The sequence below is a fragment of the Arvicanthis niloticus genome, chromosome 6 (assembly GCF_011762505.2).
Source record: "Arvicanthis niloticus isolate mArvNil1 chromosome 6, mArvNil1.pat.X, whole genome shotgun sequence".
NCBI lineage: Eukaryota > Metazoa > Chordata > Mammalia > Rodentia > Muridae > Arvicanthis > Arvicanthis niloticus.
Window position 1 is genome coordinate 52,384,925 of NC_047663.1, and position 18,398 is coordinate 52,403,322.

Consider the following 18,398-nt stretch of genomic DNA (forward strand, 5'->3'; position numbering starts at 1 on the left):
TTAGCATAGTTTATGCCTGATTTTAATTTTTCCATAAATACATAAATACTTTAAGAAGTCACATATGGGGCTAGGGAGATGGCACAGTGGTTAAGAGCATTGCGCGTTCTTCCAGAGGACCCTCTGTAACTCCACTTTTAAGGAATCTGACACCTGTACACATTTTTTTTAAAAATCTCAGAAAAAGGTCATTTATTGGTTGGGGTGAGTGGCAGGCTTGGTGTACAGCTTGGGATGTACTTAATAAAGCATTGTTAGAGGGGTGGTTGTGTGTGGCCTGAAGTGTACTCTAGAAATGAGAGGATGGCATCACGTTTTGGCGTGGCTAGATTTAGTCCCCTTTAGCCTTCACAGCCTGGAGAGTGAGTCTTCCAAGTTGCAACCTCAGGTTCCAGTGTGGGGTAAGACCACTGGGCAGCTGAAGTACTGACACAGGCAGCACTATGTGATTCAAGCTGACATCAAAACCCCCATTCTTCTGCCTCAGCCTCCTGAGTCCTGGGACTTCGGGCATGTACCACCATGCCCCAGTGTCTTATCATCAAAAGCAACCTGGGGAGGAAAGGGTTTTTTAAGCTTACAGTTGTAGTCCATCATGAAGGGAAGCCAGGGCAGGAATGCAAGGCAGGACTCTGGAGGCAGGAACTGAAGCAGAAGCTATGGAAGAATGCTACTTACTGGCTCGCTCCTCGTGGCTTATTAAGCCTGCTTTTTTTTTTTTTTTTTTTTTTTTTTTAAATATAGCTCAGGACCACTCCCAGTGGACTGGGGCTTCCAATACCAGTCATTCATTTTAAAATGCCCTACTATGGCATCTTCTCAATTGACACTCCTCTTCCTAGATAACTCTAGCTGTGTCAAGATGACAAAAACAACACCAGGACACCTGGCTAGCTGTTTTTAAGGTACTAGAGGTACACTAAAACTAAAGCTGACATGTAAACGAGCAAGGCGGCCGTTGAGGGGGCTGGAGGGTAAAGCACACAGATGAGGAACAAGATGTCCTATGGGTTTATTAATACCCATTGCTTATTTTGCTATGAGGCCTTCCGGTAGGCGCTGTCTTGTTCTAAAGTTGGATATCTGACATGAGGAATATGTGACTCATGTTTCAGGCTGAGATCTAGAAAGCAGGGAACATGGGTTTAGGGGTGTCCTCTGGGGTAGCTGTTTTGTGTGTGCAGGAAGGAGATGGGTAAAGACCGGATGTTAAGAGCGGCTGTCCTCAGTAAATCATAGCAGCTTCAGGGGACTCATTGGTAGTTGTCTACAAACTGGTGGTGACACACTTATTGGGGGACAATAAGCATATATTTCTTGCAGGTAAAATACCAATTAGAAAAAGGCTCTGCCTCATGGCAAGTAACCTGGACATCTTGAAACTTCCTAAATATATATGCCTGTGTGTGTGTGCACACATGTGCACTATTTTGGAAAAAGATAATTTTCATCAGATTCCCCAAAGAGCCCAAACCCCTACCCACGGTAGCAGCTTCACTTGTACAAAAGTAACAAGACTTTAAAAACCTGAGAAGTCACAAACAGGGTGCCTGGTACCACCTTAATGATGAGTGTCAACCATATCACATCTGCTGTGTTCCACAGCAGGGATTCCTAACATTTTCATCTTTGGAGTTAATGACTGGTCTAGAGTATTTTACAGCTATCCTAGAGTTTTCTGATCTAGTTGTGCCTTGTAGTGGAAGCTCAAATGTTTCCAGCCCTTTTAGGCTGGAGACTATAACCCCCAGTCGTGACATCTGGATAAGGTTGCTGCATCTAGATCCAGAGGTGAATTAGTGGAGAGCGAGCACACAGTTGAGTTGTTACTAGGAGAACAGCCAATGTATGACAGGTCAGCAAGAGTACATAAGGAGTGTAAGAAAGCAGAGTCTGAAACCTAAGGGACCCAACGGTCCTCATCTCAGAGATCAAACAGATATACAAAGTACTGGGCATGGATACTTTAGGCACATAGGAAACACTATAAAACAAAGCTTGTGTGTGAATAAATGAGGGGGCACTGTTAAACTTGGAATAGGGAAAAGACTGGTGAGGGAAAAAAATCTTAGCCTGCTACAGCTGTGTGCCCTTCTGGACCAGAGCCGTGCCATCTGGTGCCCTCAAACCTCGAAGAGCTACCGAGGGGGGGGGCTCATCTGTCCACCTAAATCATCCCTGTGTCACCAGTAATTGGACAGTGCCTGACACAGGATTTTAACAAATAAATGCTTATTTCAGGAATGAACATTACTAGGATGAAGAGATGGTTCAGCAGTTCAGAGCACTTGTTGCTCTTGCAGAAGACTAGGGTTCAATTCCCAGGACCCACATGGTAGTTCACAACCATCTATAACTCCAGTTCTAGGGGACTTGATGGTGTCTTCTGGCCTACGAGGGTACTAGGCACAGAGCGGTGCACATACGTACTTGCAGGCAAAGAATTCACACCTATAAAATTAAATCGGAAACAATTTAAGAAGCATGAAGTTACCACACAACTCCCACATTTAAGTCCATGTGAGGGGCTGGAGAGATGGCTCAGTGGTTAAGAGCACTGACTGCGCCTGGCAGTGGTGGTGCACGCCTTTAATCCCAGCACTTGGGAGGCAGAGGCAGAGAGGCAGAGAGGCAGAGAGGCAGAGAGGCAGAGAGGCAGAGAGAGGAGAGAGAGGCAGAGAGGCAGAGAGGCAGAGAGAGAGAGGCAGAGAGAGAGAGGCAGAGAGAGAGAGAGGCAGAGAGAGAGGCAGAGAGAGGAGAGAGAGGCAGAGAGGCAGAGAGGCAGAGAGGCAGAGGCAGAGGCAGAGGCAGAGGCAGAGGCAGAGGCAGAGGCAGAGGCAGAGGCAGAGGCAGAGGCAGGCAGATTTCTGAGTTCAAGGCCAACCACTCTACAGAGTGAGCTCCAAGACAGCCAGGGCTACACAGAGAAACCCTGTCTCAGAAAAACCCAAAAGGGGTGGGGGGGACAGAGGGAGGGAGGGAGGGAGACAGAGACAGAGCACTGCCTGCTCTTCCAGAGGTCCTGAGTTCAATTCCCAGCAACCACATGGTGGCTCACAACCATCTGTAATGGGATCTGATGCCCTCTTCTGGTGTGTCTGAAGCTCATTCCAGTGTACCCACATAAATCTTTTAAAAAAAAGAAAGAAAGAAAGAAAGAAAAAAAAAAAAGTCCATGTGAACACAAGAGCAAAGTGTCCCAAGCCCTACCTGATTGACAGTCTGGACAGGAAGTGAGAGGTGTACTGACAAACTGTCCTAACCCTTCTACATGTTTAGACTTGTCAGCCTAAAGGGGGTCAATATTAACCCTTAATACGTGTAACAAAGCTGGCTATTGGAGTTAACTGCAAAGATTGAAATCCACCCACATAACTCGAGGTCCGCAGTTAGTGACGCTGTAATCCCACTAGATCATCAGTGTCAAGAATGTCCTTTTTCCCTTTTTAATCCTCACGGGTATCAACATTTTGGCTGCTCTGTTCCTAGCCTGGATTTCAGGTGAAGAAGGGCAGAGAAAGGGCTGTGCCTACATCAAGAAGGCAAAAACGTTTCAACAGTTCTAGCAGACCTTTAGTTTGAGTTTTTGTTGTTGTTGTTGTTTTGTTCCTTTTTTCTTTCTTTCTTTCTTTCTTTTTTTTTTTTGAGACAGGGTTTCACTGTGTGGCTCTGGTTGTCTGGAACGCTTATGTAGATCAGGGTGTCCTTGACTCACAGTGACCCTCTCAGCTGTGCTTCCTGGATGTTGGAGTTAAAGTCAGGCGTCACCTTGCCCAGTCAGTGACTAGGTTTTATTGATAGGAAATGGTTTACACTATGGCACAAAGGCTCAAAGGAGTCTGGGACAGTATCTTCTGATGCCCCACACAAGCCAGACACTGGGTAGGAGCCAGTGGAACTTTCCATTTACCCACAGCGGGACGACGTGTACTGCGCGTCCATTCATTAACAGAAAGTTAATTTGCACTCGGTCTGGTTCCAGGTATTCGAGTCATAACAACCAATGGGAACACAATCCTGCTTTACGGGGTTTATACTCTTGGGCAAATAAGTAGAAAAGATCATTCGTCTTTTTAAAAATTATATTTCACATCCATGTGTATAATGTCTAGGTGTAGGTATGGGTTTGCACATGTAACAGCACACATGTGCAGGCTGGAGGACACCTGTAGGGGAGGGGTTCTCCTTGTGCATTGTGGGTCCTGGGAATCATCACAAGGCCCAGACTTGGCAGCGTGTCTTTACCTGGTAAGCCACTGCACCAGCCCAGAAAAAGATCACTGGATAGTTCTGTCTTGTTTGATGTTTGTTTTTGTTTTTGTTTTTTTGAAACAGAGTTTGGCCCTCAACTTATTGTGCAGCTGAAGCAGGGCTTGAACCCCTCCTCCATCCCTCCAAAGGATGGAATTACAGGTGTGAGCCACTACACCCAGAGCAAAAGTTATCTATATATACATACATGAGGACAAACATACTTAGGCAGTTCACTCTGTAATTAATCACATTATGCTGTTGGTAGACTTCAGAGGTAAGTACAGCTATTTTGCTTGTTTTTTGAGAAAGAATATCACTGTATTGTCCTGGCTGGCCTGGAACTCTCTGTGAAGGTCAAGCTGTCCTCACACAGAGATCTACCTGCCTCTGCCTCTCAAGTGTTAGGATTAAAGGTGTGCACCATCACACCTGCCCAAGTTTTTAATTTAAACTGATGAAAGGACATTGAAGCACTGGAATTAAACACCTTGTCAAAGGCCCTTCAACTAATCGTCTGGCAGAGCTGGGCCTTGAAGCAAGACAAATAATCCACTCACTAAACATTGCATTGTGCTCCCGGCCCCACACTGCACAGTAGACACAGGATACGGGTTCCACTCACTTCCTTGTTGTTGTCAACCAAGATCTTAAGCAGCAGCAGCATCACTTTGTGACTGCGTCTGCAGTTCAAGCTGAGTTAGATGCTACAGCTCATTTCTGTATCTGATGCACGATCTGGGGTACATTTCTAGAAGCTGGAGGATCCATTGTCTTAACTTTTTATTTAATGCTTGGGATTGGATCCAGGACCTCCAATATTCTAGACAATTGATCTTTTACTGAGCTGCACCCCAACCCTGGAGGACCTCGTCCTTCTTCATATGGGCCTCTACACAGGTGAGCTTGGGCTTCCTCATTGTATTGGAGCGGGGTTCTAAGAGTGAACAGGCCTCCAAAGAACCAGGGTAAAGATGGATCACATGTCTTCATAGTCTAGGGGAGGGAAGAAGACCTTACCTTTCAGTAGGGAGTGTCTACATGACACTATGAACATATGGAACTCGGAACATTTCAGGAACTTGGGAAGTGGAGGCAGGAGGATAAGGAAGTCAAGGCTAACCACAGCTAGTGAGCTCAAAGTCAGCCTGAGACCTTATCTCAAAAAGTAAAATCAGAACAGAAGAACATGGAAGATATGAGATAGTACTGTTAGAGTTTCTCTTGCTGTAAAGAGACACCATGACCACAGCAACTCTCTCTTTTTTAAAGATTTATTTTATGTAGGTGAGTATATTGTTACTTTCTTCAGACCCACCAGGAGAGAGCATCAGATCCCATTACAGATGGTTGTGAGCCACCATGTGGTTGCTGGGGATTGAACTCAGGACCTCTGGAAGAGCAGCCAGTGCTCTTAACCACTGAGCCATCTCTCCAGTCCCCACCATATCTCTTATAAAGGACAACATTTAATTGGGGCTGGTTTACAGTTCAGAGGTTTAGTCCATTATCATCAGGGCAGGAGCATGGTAGCACACAGGCAGCATGGTCTGGAGCGGGAACTGGTAGTGCTCCATCTGTGTCTGAAGGTAGCAGGAGGAGAGATGCTGGTCCTGGCTCCATTTGTGAAACCTCAAGCCTACTCCTCAGTGACACAACTTCTTCCAATAAGGCCATGCCTCCTAATGATGGCACTCTCTATTTGCATTCAAACTACCATAATTTCTGTGGGTATGTGCTTGGGCAGTGGTGGCATACGCCTTTAATCCCAGTATTCGTGAGGCAGAGCAGGCAGATCTCTGAGTTTCAGGACAGCTGGGGCTACACAGTGAAACCCTGTCTTGAAAAAACAAAACAATGTTTGGTTTCAGGCCCCAGGACAAGGGACTGAGGTACATTATCTTACATATCCCAGCATCCTTAGTCCCTACCTGGCATATCCTGCCCCAACTGTGAACTTTCCAGCCCAGAGGCTGGGCTGCCTTCCCACAGGCGGCTCCTTATATAATCCAGTCATTTTAGTTTCCCTGCTCTCTCTCTCCTACTTCTCTTCCCCTCCCCACTCTCTCTCTTCCATGGTGACTCCCCTGGCCTCAGTCCTTGGGGCCAGTGAACTCACCGTGAGCAGTTTCCCAATAAACCTGCCTTTAATATAAACTAATCTGGCTTAAATTGGCTCATTTCTCTGGTGGAGAAATCACTTTTCAAACAAACAACAGTTTATTAGATTCGGTGAAGTTCAGGACCTGTTGAACTTGCCATCCTTCTTCCACTTTTATAAGGTAGGCAGGGGGTAGTTAAAGTTTCCACAGGCTTCCTTAGAGTTAAGGAGTAAATCCTTACCATGAGGCCAGAGAGGTGGCTCAGCAGTTAAGAGCACTGGCTGCTCTTCCAGAGGACAAGGTTCAGTTCCCAGCAACCACATGGTGGCTCACAGCCACATGTGTTCAGTGGCCCTCAGAGGCCAGAAGAAGCTATCCAGGTGTCAGATCCCCTGTAACTGGAATTACAGAAGGCTGTGGGTTCTCTGTAAGAGCAGTCAGTGTTCGTGATGTCTGAGTATCTCTCCAGCTCTTCTAGGTTATTGCTTGGGATAGTGTCTCTCACTGAATCTGGAGCTCACGATGTGGCTATACCGTGCCAGGTTACCCAGCTCCCCAGTGGTGGGACTACAGCACAGGGTGCCATGACTGACTTTCTCTTTGGGCATTAAGGTTTCAAATTCAGGTCTTCATAATTGCATAGCAGTCACCTCACCCATTAAGGCATTCTGTAGCCTCTTTTGCTTTGTTGTTGAGCTAAGGTCTATATAATCCAGTTCGGCCTCAAACTTGCTTATAACAGGATGATCTTTAAAGTTTAATCTTACTCTTGCCTTTTTGAGACAGGCTTTCTCTGTGTATCCCTGACTATTCTGGAACTTACTCTGTAGACTAGGCTGGCTTCAAACTCAGAGATCTGTCTGCCTCTGCTTCTTGAGTGCTGGGATTAAGAGAGTGTGCCACCATGCCTGGCATAAATGTCTATTTGTAACAACCTTTATAATAATGCTATGATTAGAGTGTATGAGGTATGGGTTATGGCATGTGTGAGGCGAGTTCAGCAAACACTTCTACCTGCCTCGTCCTCACCATGAAGGCCCTGACCGTGAACTGCTACTCCTGTCTCTACTTCCCCAGTACCGGATTACATGAATGCACCACAATACCAGCTTGTTATGCAGTGCTTGAGATTTGAACTCAGGGCTTTGGCAATGCCAGGTAAACACTCTACCTACTGAACTACATCACTAGCCCCTGTAGTATAGGTTCCTGTCCACCTTTTTCCTTCTTAGAGCCTAAGAGAATAGAGACCATATCTCTCACTTGCCACTGAACACTCAGCTCTAGCGCCATACCCGGCTCAGAGCAGCTGTTCAACACGTATCCACAACAATCAACAAACATGTGATCAACCAGTGCCACACAGGAGTGAAGTCACATAGGCAACTTTGTAGCCCTGGCCTATGAGGAAGAGGAGGAAGAGCATGTGGCCATGCTCAGGAGCATAGGCAACAATCTCCATCCCCTTCTGTGAGGACCGAGGAAGGGTTTTAGAGCAATGTCATCTCAAGCTGAGACCTAAAGGACAGGGAAGTGTCTACCTCAGTGTCAGGCTAGGAAGAGGGTAGGCGCAGGTAGAGGAGAGGGCAGACTTTAGAGGGGAGGAAGTGCAGCATGGGGGGAGCAGAGGAGAAGCCAGGGTAGTCCATGGAAGTTTTGTCAACCAGGCTCAGTTCTACTTTGCTTTTAACTGATATAATATTTATCCCTTTACAGTATAGAATTCAGAGTTAAGAGCTTTCTAAAGGGAAGGACACATTCAGATTTTCATTAAAATTATTTTTTTGTATGAATCTTTTTTTTTTTTCCTGAGACAGGGTTTCTTTGTGTAACCCTGGCTATCCTGCAACTCTCTCTGTAGACCAGGCTGGCCTCAAACTCAAGAGATCTTACTGCCTCTGCCTCCCCAGTGCTGGAATTAAAGCTGTGTTACCACAACCACCTAAAATAATTTTTTACACTTATTTTTTATATTTGTGTGTACGTGTGTGTGTATGTGTGTGTGCAAGTCACAAGACAACTTACGTGAATCTATTCTTTCCTTCCACTGTGGGTTTTCTTCTTTACCTTGTGAGTCCTAGGAATCAAACTCAGATGTCCAGCTTGTGTAATATGCATTTTTACCTGCTAAGTCATCTGCAGGCCCCACATTTATTTTGAGAGGGACGTTTCTGTTTGTTTACTTTGGAAGACTCTCACTATGTAGCCCTGGCAGGCCTGGAACTCTGCATGTAGACCAGGCTGGCCTGGAACTCTGTATGTAGACTAGTGTAGCCTCAGACTCAGAGACTGGACTGATGGCCTCCCTAGTGCTGGGATTAAAGTTGTGTACCAGCACACATGGGCAGATAAGCATTTCAAAAAGCTGTCTCCAATGTCAAGAAAGACTAGAATAGAGTAGGGGAGGTGGGAGTGACCAGGAAGCTGAGACAACTGCAGCTGTCTGGAGACACCTGAAGGCAGCTAGGCTAGGACAGTGAAGGCCAGAGTAGGAGGAGGAGGAGGAAGAGGAGGAGTGGGAGGAGGAGGAAGAAGAGGAAGAGGAGGGGGGAGGAGGAGGAAGAGGAAGAAGGGGGAGGAGGAGGAAGAAGAGGAAGAGGAAGAAGAGGAGGAAGAAGAGGAGGAGGAAGAAGAAGAGGAGAAGGAGGAGGAGGAAGAGGAGGAGGAAGAAGAGGAGGAAGAGGAGGAGGAAGAGGAGGAGAAGGAGGAGGAGGAAGAGGAGGAGGAAGAAGAGGAGGAGGAGAAGGAGGAGGAGGAAGAAGAGGAAGAGGAGGAAGAGGAAGAAGAAGAGGAGGAGGAGGAGGAGGAGAAGGAGGAAGAAGAGGAGGAGGAGGAGGAGAAGGAAGAGGAAGAGGAGGAAGAAGAGGAGGAGGAGGAGGAGGAAGAAGAGGAGGAGGAGGAAGAGGGGGAGGAGGAGGAAGAAGAGGAGGAGGAGGAGAAGGAGGAGGAGGAGAAGGAGGAGGAGGAGAAGGAGAAGGAAGAGGGGGAGGAGGAGGAAGAGGAAGAGGGGAAGGAGGAGGAGGAGGAGGAGGAGGAGGAGGAGGAGGAGGAGGAGGAGGAGGAGGAGGAAAGTTACAGAAATTCCCCTGGCAGAAGTCAGGCACAGAGAGGAGCCAAGAGAATGACACCCAAGGATCTGTCTGGCCTGAGTGCTGGACAGTCAGACAGCGACTCCAATGTTAAGAAGCGGGGACTGGGACATCTTAGTGATGCTGCCGTGGTGCACAGTACCCTCTGAGCTTTGCCATGCCGCCCAAAGATGACAAGAAGAAGAAAGAGGCCGGAAAGTCGGCCAAAAAAGACAAAGACCAAGTAAATAAATCTGGTGACAAGGCCAAAAAGAAGTGGTCTAAAGGCAAAGTTCGAGACAAGCTGAACAATCTCGTCCTGTTTGACAAAGCTACATACGACAAGTCTGTAAGAAAGTTCCCAACTATAAGCTTATTACTCCAGCTGTGGTCTCTGAGGGACTGAAGATTCGAGGTTCCTTGGCCAGGGCAGCCCTTCAGGAGCTGCTTAGTAAAGGACTTATCAAGCTGGTTTCAAAGCACAGAGCCCAAGTTATTTTACACTAGAACCATAAAGGGTGGAGTCACCCCAGCTGCTGGTGAAGATGCATGAACAGGTCCAGTCAGCTGTACATTTGGGAAAATAAAATTTTATTGAATTAAAAAAAAAAGCAGGGAGTGAAAGAGGTTAGCTGTTTGTGGTAACTTTGTGACAAAAAATATTTGGGACTGGTGCTCTGGATCCCTTCAGCCAGGAATTCCTGGCCAGCAGTAACTGGCTGAGCTAAGGATGAGGTCACCTGGTGAGTAATGAGATCTAAGCAGAGAGCCTGGCAGGAAGAGTGCCTAAGGGAGGGGAGGAAGGAAGGGAGACTCACGAAGAGCTGGAGGTGAGGAGGAGGCAGCACCTGGGTAGTGTCTGTTACAGGAGACACAGTGCAACTACACAGAGAAAGCATGGGATGTCAGAAAGCATCCAGCTACTTCTTAAAAGGGAAGAATATTCTTAACTAGTAACTTCATACAGAATACTTTCTTTAGATGTCATTTCCTCAACCACAAGAGAGGGACAACAGACAGTGACAGCAAGAACTACAAACAGCCCTGAGCACGGCCTGAGACAGAAGCTCCTGCTATGTCCTAAGATTTGGCAATATTTAGCATCTAGGAATATCTTTCATGATTAGAAAATTAATAGATCATAGCTGGAACTAACTTTCTATTTTATTTATTTATTTTGTTTTTTGAGACAGGGTTTCTCTGTGTCACCCTGGCTGTCCTGGAACTCACTCTGTAGACCAGGCTGGCCTTGAACTCAGAAATCTGCCTGCCTCTGCCTCCCAAGTGCTGGGATTAAAGGCGTGCGCCACCACTGCCTGGCATAACTTTCTATTTTCAACCAAAGTTTTGTGTCTTTCTGAGAATGACTAAGTCGAGTTAAATGTGCTTGTTTCATGTCCTGAAAGAGTTGAGATTTTTTTTTAAATTTTTTAATTATTTATTTTATGTATATGAGTACACTGCCACTGTCTTCAGACATACCAGAAGAAGGCATCAGATTCCATTACAGAAGGTTGTAAACCACCATGTGGTTGCTGGGAATTGAACTCAGGACCTCTGAAAGAGCAGTCAGTGCTCTTAACCACTAAGCCATCTCTCCAGCCCCAGAGTTGAGATTTTTAAATGCAAAGGGAAGCAAAGCAAGGGGATGGACCGGTAGTTTGGGGGGATAAAAGTAACTGAGTAACTGAAGCACTGAAGCTCATCTCTTGCACCTTAAGTTTAGGATATATATATATATATATATATATATATATGTGTGTATGTGTATGTGTATGTGTATGTATATATGTATGTATATATGTATGTATATATGTATGTATGTATATGTATATGTGTATATATATGTATATATATTATATATTATATATAATATATTATATATCTTATATATCATATATAATATATTAATTACATATCTTATATATCATATATAATATATTAATTATATATTAACATGTTAATATATAATAATATATTATATATAATATATTAACACATAATATATTAATATATTATATATTCATATATATATATACTCCAAGATCACAAGTCCTTTCACCTTGGAATCACCTAAAAGGGATCTCTCCAAAGAGAGAAACAGCCTAACTGTAAATTTGATTGTTAAGAACAACTAGCAGTTATTGAGGGTGCGCTCCTCCAGGCACTGCTTGTTTTAAGTCAGTTCTCTTATCCTCAGCACAAGGAGGCAGGCTGACTTCAGACAGAAGGCTCACGCTGGAGGAACAAGGAGCTTGCTGGGCAGAAGGGTGAGGGGCGAAGTCAGTGAGTGGCAGGGTTTGCCCACCTTTCTGACTGACATTCCTCTCCTTACAGATACAGGGTAGCTTCATTGTTGACTCTATGGTGGATTTTAGAGGTTATACAGTTTTAAAATATGGAATCTTAAAAACTAGTTGTTGTAAATATATAAGCTCTATCTGCTTTAATCTGACATTAACTTGCTTCCCGTATATTGCGAGCTAAATAGTAAAAAAGGTTAAGAGCAAACGCAGAGGCAGGAGGGAGCCAGTGGTGTCAGCGGATCTAGAGCCTACAGTGCAATAGAACTGACCAGCTGGGAAAGTGCCAGGTAACTCTGCTGGGACTGACACAGAAGCCAGACATTCCTCGATGGCCAGGCAACAGGAAACTTCAGGGTAGCCATTTCCCTAAATGCCTGGAACAAGCTGTGATATTAGGAATATTTTTGGACTGTGGAATATCTGTATATACTTTATGAAAGATCTTGGATATGGATCATCCAAGCCCAAGAGACACTATGTTTCATAAATCTTACATGCATAGCCTGAAGGTAATTTAATTCAACATTCTTAGTGTGCCTACATTTTTGCTGTGACCCCAACATAAGGGGATCATGTTGATACTCAAGGCTTGGACTTTGAAACATTTTAAATATCAGAGATGCTCAACCTGTATAATAATATATATATATTATTAATAAAGTATTTATACATAAAGTATAATAATTTTGTATAGGGCTATTCAATTCTATCCCAATAGTCAGGCAATTCGGGTCTTAAGGAGGAAGAAGGAGAGGAGGAGGAGAAAGAGAAGGCAGCAATTTTGTGCCTCTATCTTCCTCTTCTTAATATGGTAGCTCCTCAGAAAGCAAAGGAGGAGTTTGGCTGGAAGACAGCCCTCAAAGTATTGGAAGACCACACACACACACACACACACACACACACACACACGCACGCACGCACGCACGCACGCGCACGCGCACACACACACACACACACACACACACACACACACACGACTTCACTAGAAACGATGCATTACAGCAGCAATGGGCTCCTCGCTGGGACCCTAAGTACAGCGAGGGTTTTCACAGCTCACAAGGGGGATCAAAATGTCTGTCTTATCCTGCTAGCACATCTAAAAACAAGAGTATCACCCCCTCTAGAAGCCATCTCCTTTTCCGTATAATTCCTACGATTCTAGTAATGGTATTCCGATCCTAGAGTCAACATATCACCCAACTTCCTCTTGTATTGGGGTCCATGAATTTGGCATCTAAATGCCTACTTTACCTCTAAATAGCGCTGACCTTGGAGAAGTGATTTAACTTCCCTTCACCCCAGTTTCCTTATCTGTAAAATGGGTATGTGAAGGTCACAGCTGTTGAAGATTACTGGAAGGAGTGAGGCACTTCCAGAGTGCTTGCCCAGGGAAGTTCCTGACACGAAGCCCAACTCCACAAGAACAAGCAATCATCCTCTCATGTCACTACATAACTTGTTAGAGTCTTCTAGGGATTTTGTTGTTGTTATGGCTTTCTCTAAGGTCTTTAGAGGTCCTGAGTTCAATTCCCAGCAACCACATAGTGGCTCATGACTATCTGTAATGGGATTTTATGCCCTTTTCTGCTATGTCTGAAGACAGCCACAGTGCACCCATATAAATAAAATAAATACATCTTTTTGCTTGTTTGTTTGTTTTTCAAGACAGGGTTTCTCTGTATAGCCTGGGCTGTCTTAGAACTCACTGTATAGACCAGGCTGGCCTCAAACTCAGAAATCTGCCTGCCTCTGCCTCTGCCTCTGAAGTGCTGGGATTAAAGGCATGTGCCACCACTGCTCGGCAAAATAAATACATCTTATAAAAAAAAAAAACCCAACAACTGAATGGTTTGTCAGGTATGGTATATTTTCCTGTTTGTCTTTAAATCTTTTTTTTTTTTTTTTTTTTTTTTTTTTTTTTTTGGTTTTTTGAGACAGGGTTTCTCTGTGTAGTCCTGGCTGTCCTGGAACTCACTCTGTAGACCAGGCTGGCCTCGAACTCAGAAATCCGCCTGCCTCTGCCTCCCAAGTGCTGGGATTAAAGGCGTGCACCACCACTGCCCGGCGTCCTTTTACATTTTCTTTCTTTCCTTCTTTCCTTCCTCTCTTTTGTTCTTTCTTGTGTGTATATGCACAACCATGTGCCACAGCACACAGAGGAAGGATCAGAGGACAGCTTTTGGGAATCAGTTCTTTCTTACCATGTGGGTGCTGGGGATTCAGGTCACCAGGGTTGTCATTCAGTGACTACCTGCCACCTCACTGGACCCTGATTGTCTTTTCATGTGTTGATATTCTACAGAATAAATTTTAGTTTTGTTAAATGTATAAGGAATTTCCTTTATGGCTTTTCTCATTATAGCTTAAAACCTTCTCATACACAAGATCAGGAAAGTATTTGCTGTACCTCATTCTTGTTCATTTAAAACTATTTTTCAAGTTTCATCCACTGAGCCACCTCTCCAACTCCTAAACCTTTTTTTTTTTAAGATAGAATTTCAAGATGTATCCTTGGCTGGCCTGCAAGTGATCATGTAGACCAGGCTGACCTAAAACTCCCTGAAATATGTCTGTCTTTGCATCCTGAGTGTTGTGATTAAACATGTGTACCACTACACCTGGCTTTTTACTGTATTAATTTATTTTATTAATATTTATCAAAATATTATATTTACTATTAACATACAAATGCAGTATTTTTATTTTATTAATATTTAAATTAAAATTGTACATATTTTAAATGTATTAATAATGGCAGTTTAATCAGAGAGGACTCCTTTGAAATATTGGTGCCAAACCTACTTTTTGAAGAAGGGTTTTGTTATAATGTCAGCTGGTCTTGAACTTAGAACCCTCTTGCTATAGTCTTCTGAAAGCAGGCTTTAGTTTTCCATATTTAAGTATTAAGTATTTGTTCCTGTTCCTCCCTTCCCCACCTCCTCCTCTTCTTTTAAGGTTGTCTCCCCTAGCCTGGGTTGGCTCAGTTTTTTTGTGGAGCTGTAGATGGTGCCTCCTTCATCCTATCTGGAAGTAGACTTTATTTATTTATTTATTTATTTATTTATTTATTTATTTATTTATTTATTTAATGTGAGTACCCAGTCACTGTCTTCAAACACACCAGAAGAGGGCATCAGATCCCATTACAGATGGTTGTGAGCCACCATGCAGTTGCCAGGAATTGAACTCTGGAAGAGCAGACAGTGCTCTTAACCACTGAGCCATCTCTCCAGCCTACACCAGATTTCTTCTTCTTCTTCTTTTTGTTTTTGTTTTTTTCAAGACAGGGTTTCTCTGTGTAGCCTTGGCTTCTCTGGAACTCACTCTGTAAACCAGGCTGGCATTGAACTCAGAAATCCACCTGCCTCTGCCTCCCAAGTGCTGGACCACAATGATTTTTAAAACCATCCTCAAATCCATCCTTTAAGAAGTCTGGTGTAGCCGGGCAGTGGTGGCACACGCCTTTAATCCCAGCACTTGGGAGGCAGAGGCAGGCGGATTTCTGAGTTTGAGGCCAGCCTGGTCTACAGAGTGAGTTCCAGGACAGCCAGGGCTATACAGAGAGACTCTGTCTCGAAAAACAAAAAACAACAAAACAAAACAAAATCATTGTGGCTGATCGATGAGTATCACACATTGCTGTTGCAGAGGGCTCAGTCCCAGCACCCACACTGGGGAGCTCACAATTACCTTAACTCCATCTCCAGAGAATACAATGCCTCTGGGGTACCTGCACACACACACACACACACACACACCACACACACACACACACACACACACACACACACACACACACACACTTTGTTAAAACTAAAATATTTTAAATATAAATAGAAAAGCCACTGTGGAGAATGCTGCCTCACAGGAAGCTGCTAAGGAGCTGACTCAGTCGGACTGGGACCTGGTCAGATGTCCAGGGTTCACCTGCAGCACTTTGCCCCGTGGTAAACAGACACAGTGACCCAACACAGCTATTGCAGGAAGGCAAATGTGAAGACTAGCCATGGTGAGGAGCACCTGACAGGGCAGGTCAAGCTGCTTGAAAAAGGTGAAAAGTGGGCGTGGTTAGGAGAAAGCTGGGACTTAGAGGAGTATTTCATAGGCCCAAGAACAGTGATGCATAAGTGGCTGAGAAAGCAAGGGGTAAAGAGCTGTGGCCCAGGGCTGTCCTCTATTTCATACCGCAGAGGAGGCAGGTGACTTGGGTCACCCAAGGGTGGCAGAAGAAGGTCTTTGCAAGTCATGGAGTCAAGGTCTAGGTTGCACAGGTGACCCAAGGTGATGGCAGCCTGGGGCCAGGTTCAGTTTCCAGTGAGTACGGGGAGCAATCAAGAGGTAAAGACTTAATAGTGGAGATTATTAAAATTAACCTATTTTTTCTCATCTAAAAATTGTATTTATTTATATGTATTACATGTATGTGTGTGCATGCTGGGGGTGTGTACACAGCACACATGTGGAAACCAGAGGACACCCAGAAGGTGGCTCTCCCTCTACAGTGTGGATCCTGGGAGTTCAACTGAGGTGGTTAGGGATGCCTAGACCCATTCAGCCATGTTGCCAGCCCCACAAAAACTAATCTCAAAGGGAGAGAAGTCAGGGATATGAGCAAGACTGCAGAAGCCTTCAAAAAATGCAGGGTTTTGCCGGACGGTAGTGGCGCACGCCTTTAATCCCAGCACTTGGGAGGCAGAGGCAGGCAGATTTCTGAGTTTGAGGCCAGCCTGGTCTACAGAGTGAGTTCCAGGACAGCCAAGGCTACACAGAGAAACCCTGTCTCAAAACAAACAAACAAACAAGAAAGAAAGAAAGAAAGAAAGAAAGAAAGAAAGAAAGAAAGAAAGAAAGAAAGAAAGAAATAAATGCAGGGTTTTAATACATGCTGGGGAATTTGGAAATAACCCTGGATCTAAAATTAGATTCACCTAGGATGGGGTCGTAGCTCAGTGTAGAGTCATTGGCTTAATCTCCAACACTGCACACACATCTAAACACCTCTCAGATATGTGATCTCTTCTGGGTGTTGAACCGAGGGCTCTAGCACTGAGCTATGTCCCATCCTTCCAGGCTTACTCTCTATTTGAGACTACCACGCTGCATGACCACAAGTCAGTCGCTCTTGCTCTCTCAACTTAGTTTTATTTTTTTATTTTTCATCATAGAATATGTCTGTACTCCAGAGAAAATACTAAGGAGACAAGTATAACTATAGAGGAAACAAAGACAATGATGATATCTAGGAAAACCATTATTAACATTTAAATTCTCTTACTACATGGTTGGAATTATATTACATGCAGGATTTGATATTCATTCAGTTAAGACTGGATCACAGAGATCTGTCCATTGTCCCACTGAGGCTCTCGACTACTGTGACAGAAACACTTTGAAAGCTTGAGAAGAGATCCTTTCAGCTTACAGTTCCACATTGCCAACCATCCCTGAGGGAGGTCAGGGCGGGAACCTGGAGGCAGGAGCTGATGCAGAGGCCATGGCTCTTACAGGCCTACTACTTACTCAGCCTGCTCTTTTTCTTCCTTTTAAATTATTTTTTATTTAGAGTTTTTCAAAACAGGGTTTCTGTGTTGCCTTGGCTGTCCTGGAACTTGCTCTGTAGATCAGGCTGGCCTTGAACTCAGAGATCCTCTTGCCTCTACCTCCTAAGTGCTGGGACTAAAGGTGTGCAGCACCGCTCTCTGGTTCTGCTTTCCCATAGTATCCAGGACTGCCAGCCCAGGGGAGGCACTGCTCATTGTGAGCTGGGCCCATGCATCAATCATTAATTGAGAAAATGCACTGCAGCCCCACCCTCAGGCCAGTCTGGTGGGGTTGGGGGTGTTTTCTCAGTTGAGGTTTGTTCTTCACAAATGACAAAAGCCTGTGTCAAGTTGGCATAACACTCGCCAGAACACCTGTGGTGGTTTGAATATGCCTGGCCCAGGGAATGGCACTATTTGGAGGTGTGGCCCTGTGGGAGTAGGTTTGGCCTTGTTAGAGGAAGTGTGTCACTGTAGGGATGGGCTTTGAGACCCTCATCCTGATTGCCTGGAAATCAGTCCTTTAGCAGCCTTCAGATGAAGATGTAGAACTCTCAGCTATTCCTGCACCATGCCTGCCTGGATGCTGCCATGTTCCTGCCTTGATGATAATAGACTGAACCTCTGAACCTGTCAGCCAGCTCCAATTAAATGTCCTTATAAGAGCTGCCTTACTCACGGTGTCTGTTCTCAGCAGTGACCCCCTAAGACAGCACCCATTGAATCATGGTATCTGTTCACAGCAGTGACCCCCTAACTAAGATAGCACCCATTGTTGATGTACAGAATATTAGTGATCAGTTAAGTCTGGATGAGGAGGACATGAATACTGGATTCTTTCAGATTTTTTTTATAGATTAGAAATTTTTATAAATTAAGAAGTTACCATGGATGGTTGAAATGGCCAGTGGATAGAGGGGCTTGCTGCCAAGTCTGATAAACTAAGTTCAATCCCAGGACCCGCTCATGGTGGAAGCAAAGAATTGACTTTTGCAGGTTGTCTTCTGGCTTTTACATATGTGCTAGGGCATCAGGGGTGCATGCATGCCTGCACACATATGTGTACACACCTGTACACATACAAAATAAATAAATGTTTTTAAAAGGTTACAGATGGGCAGAAAAAGAAAA

General features: G+C 44.7%; 1 long non-coding RNA gene and 1 pseudogene across 5 annotated transcripts in view; one reads left to right on the forward strand and one right to left on the reverse strand.

Annotated features, from left to right (window-relative positions):
- LOC117711733 (uncharacterized) overlaps nucleotides 1-18,398 on the reverse strand; it is a 27,138-nt gene continuing 8,740 nt past the window's right edge. For all 5 annotated transcript variants that reach the window (XR_013111247.1, XR_013111246.1, XR_004607147.2 and 2 more), the window contains exon 5: nucleotides 1-552. This is a non-coding gene — a long non-coding RNA (uncharacterized LOC117711733). The remainder of the gene's footprint in view (nucleotides 553-18,398) is intronic.
- On the forward strand, nucleotides 9,457-11,230 carry LOC117711732 (small ribosomal subunit protein eS25 pseudogene; annotated as a pseudogene).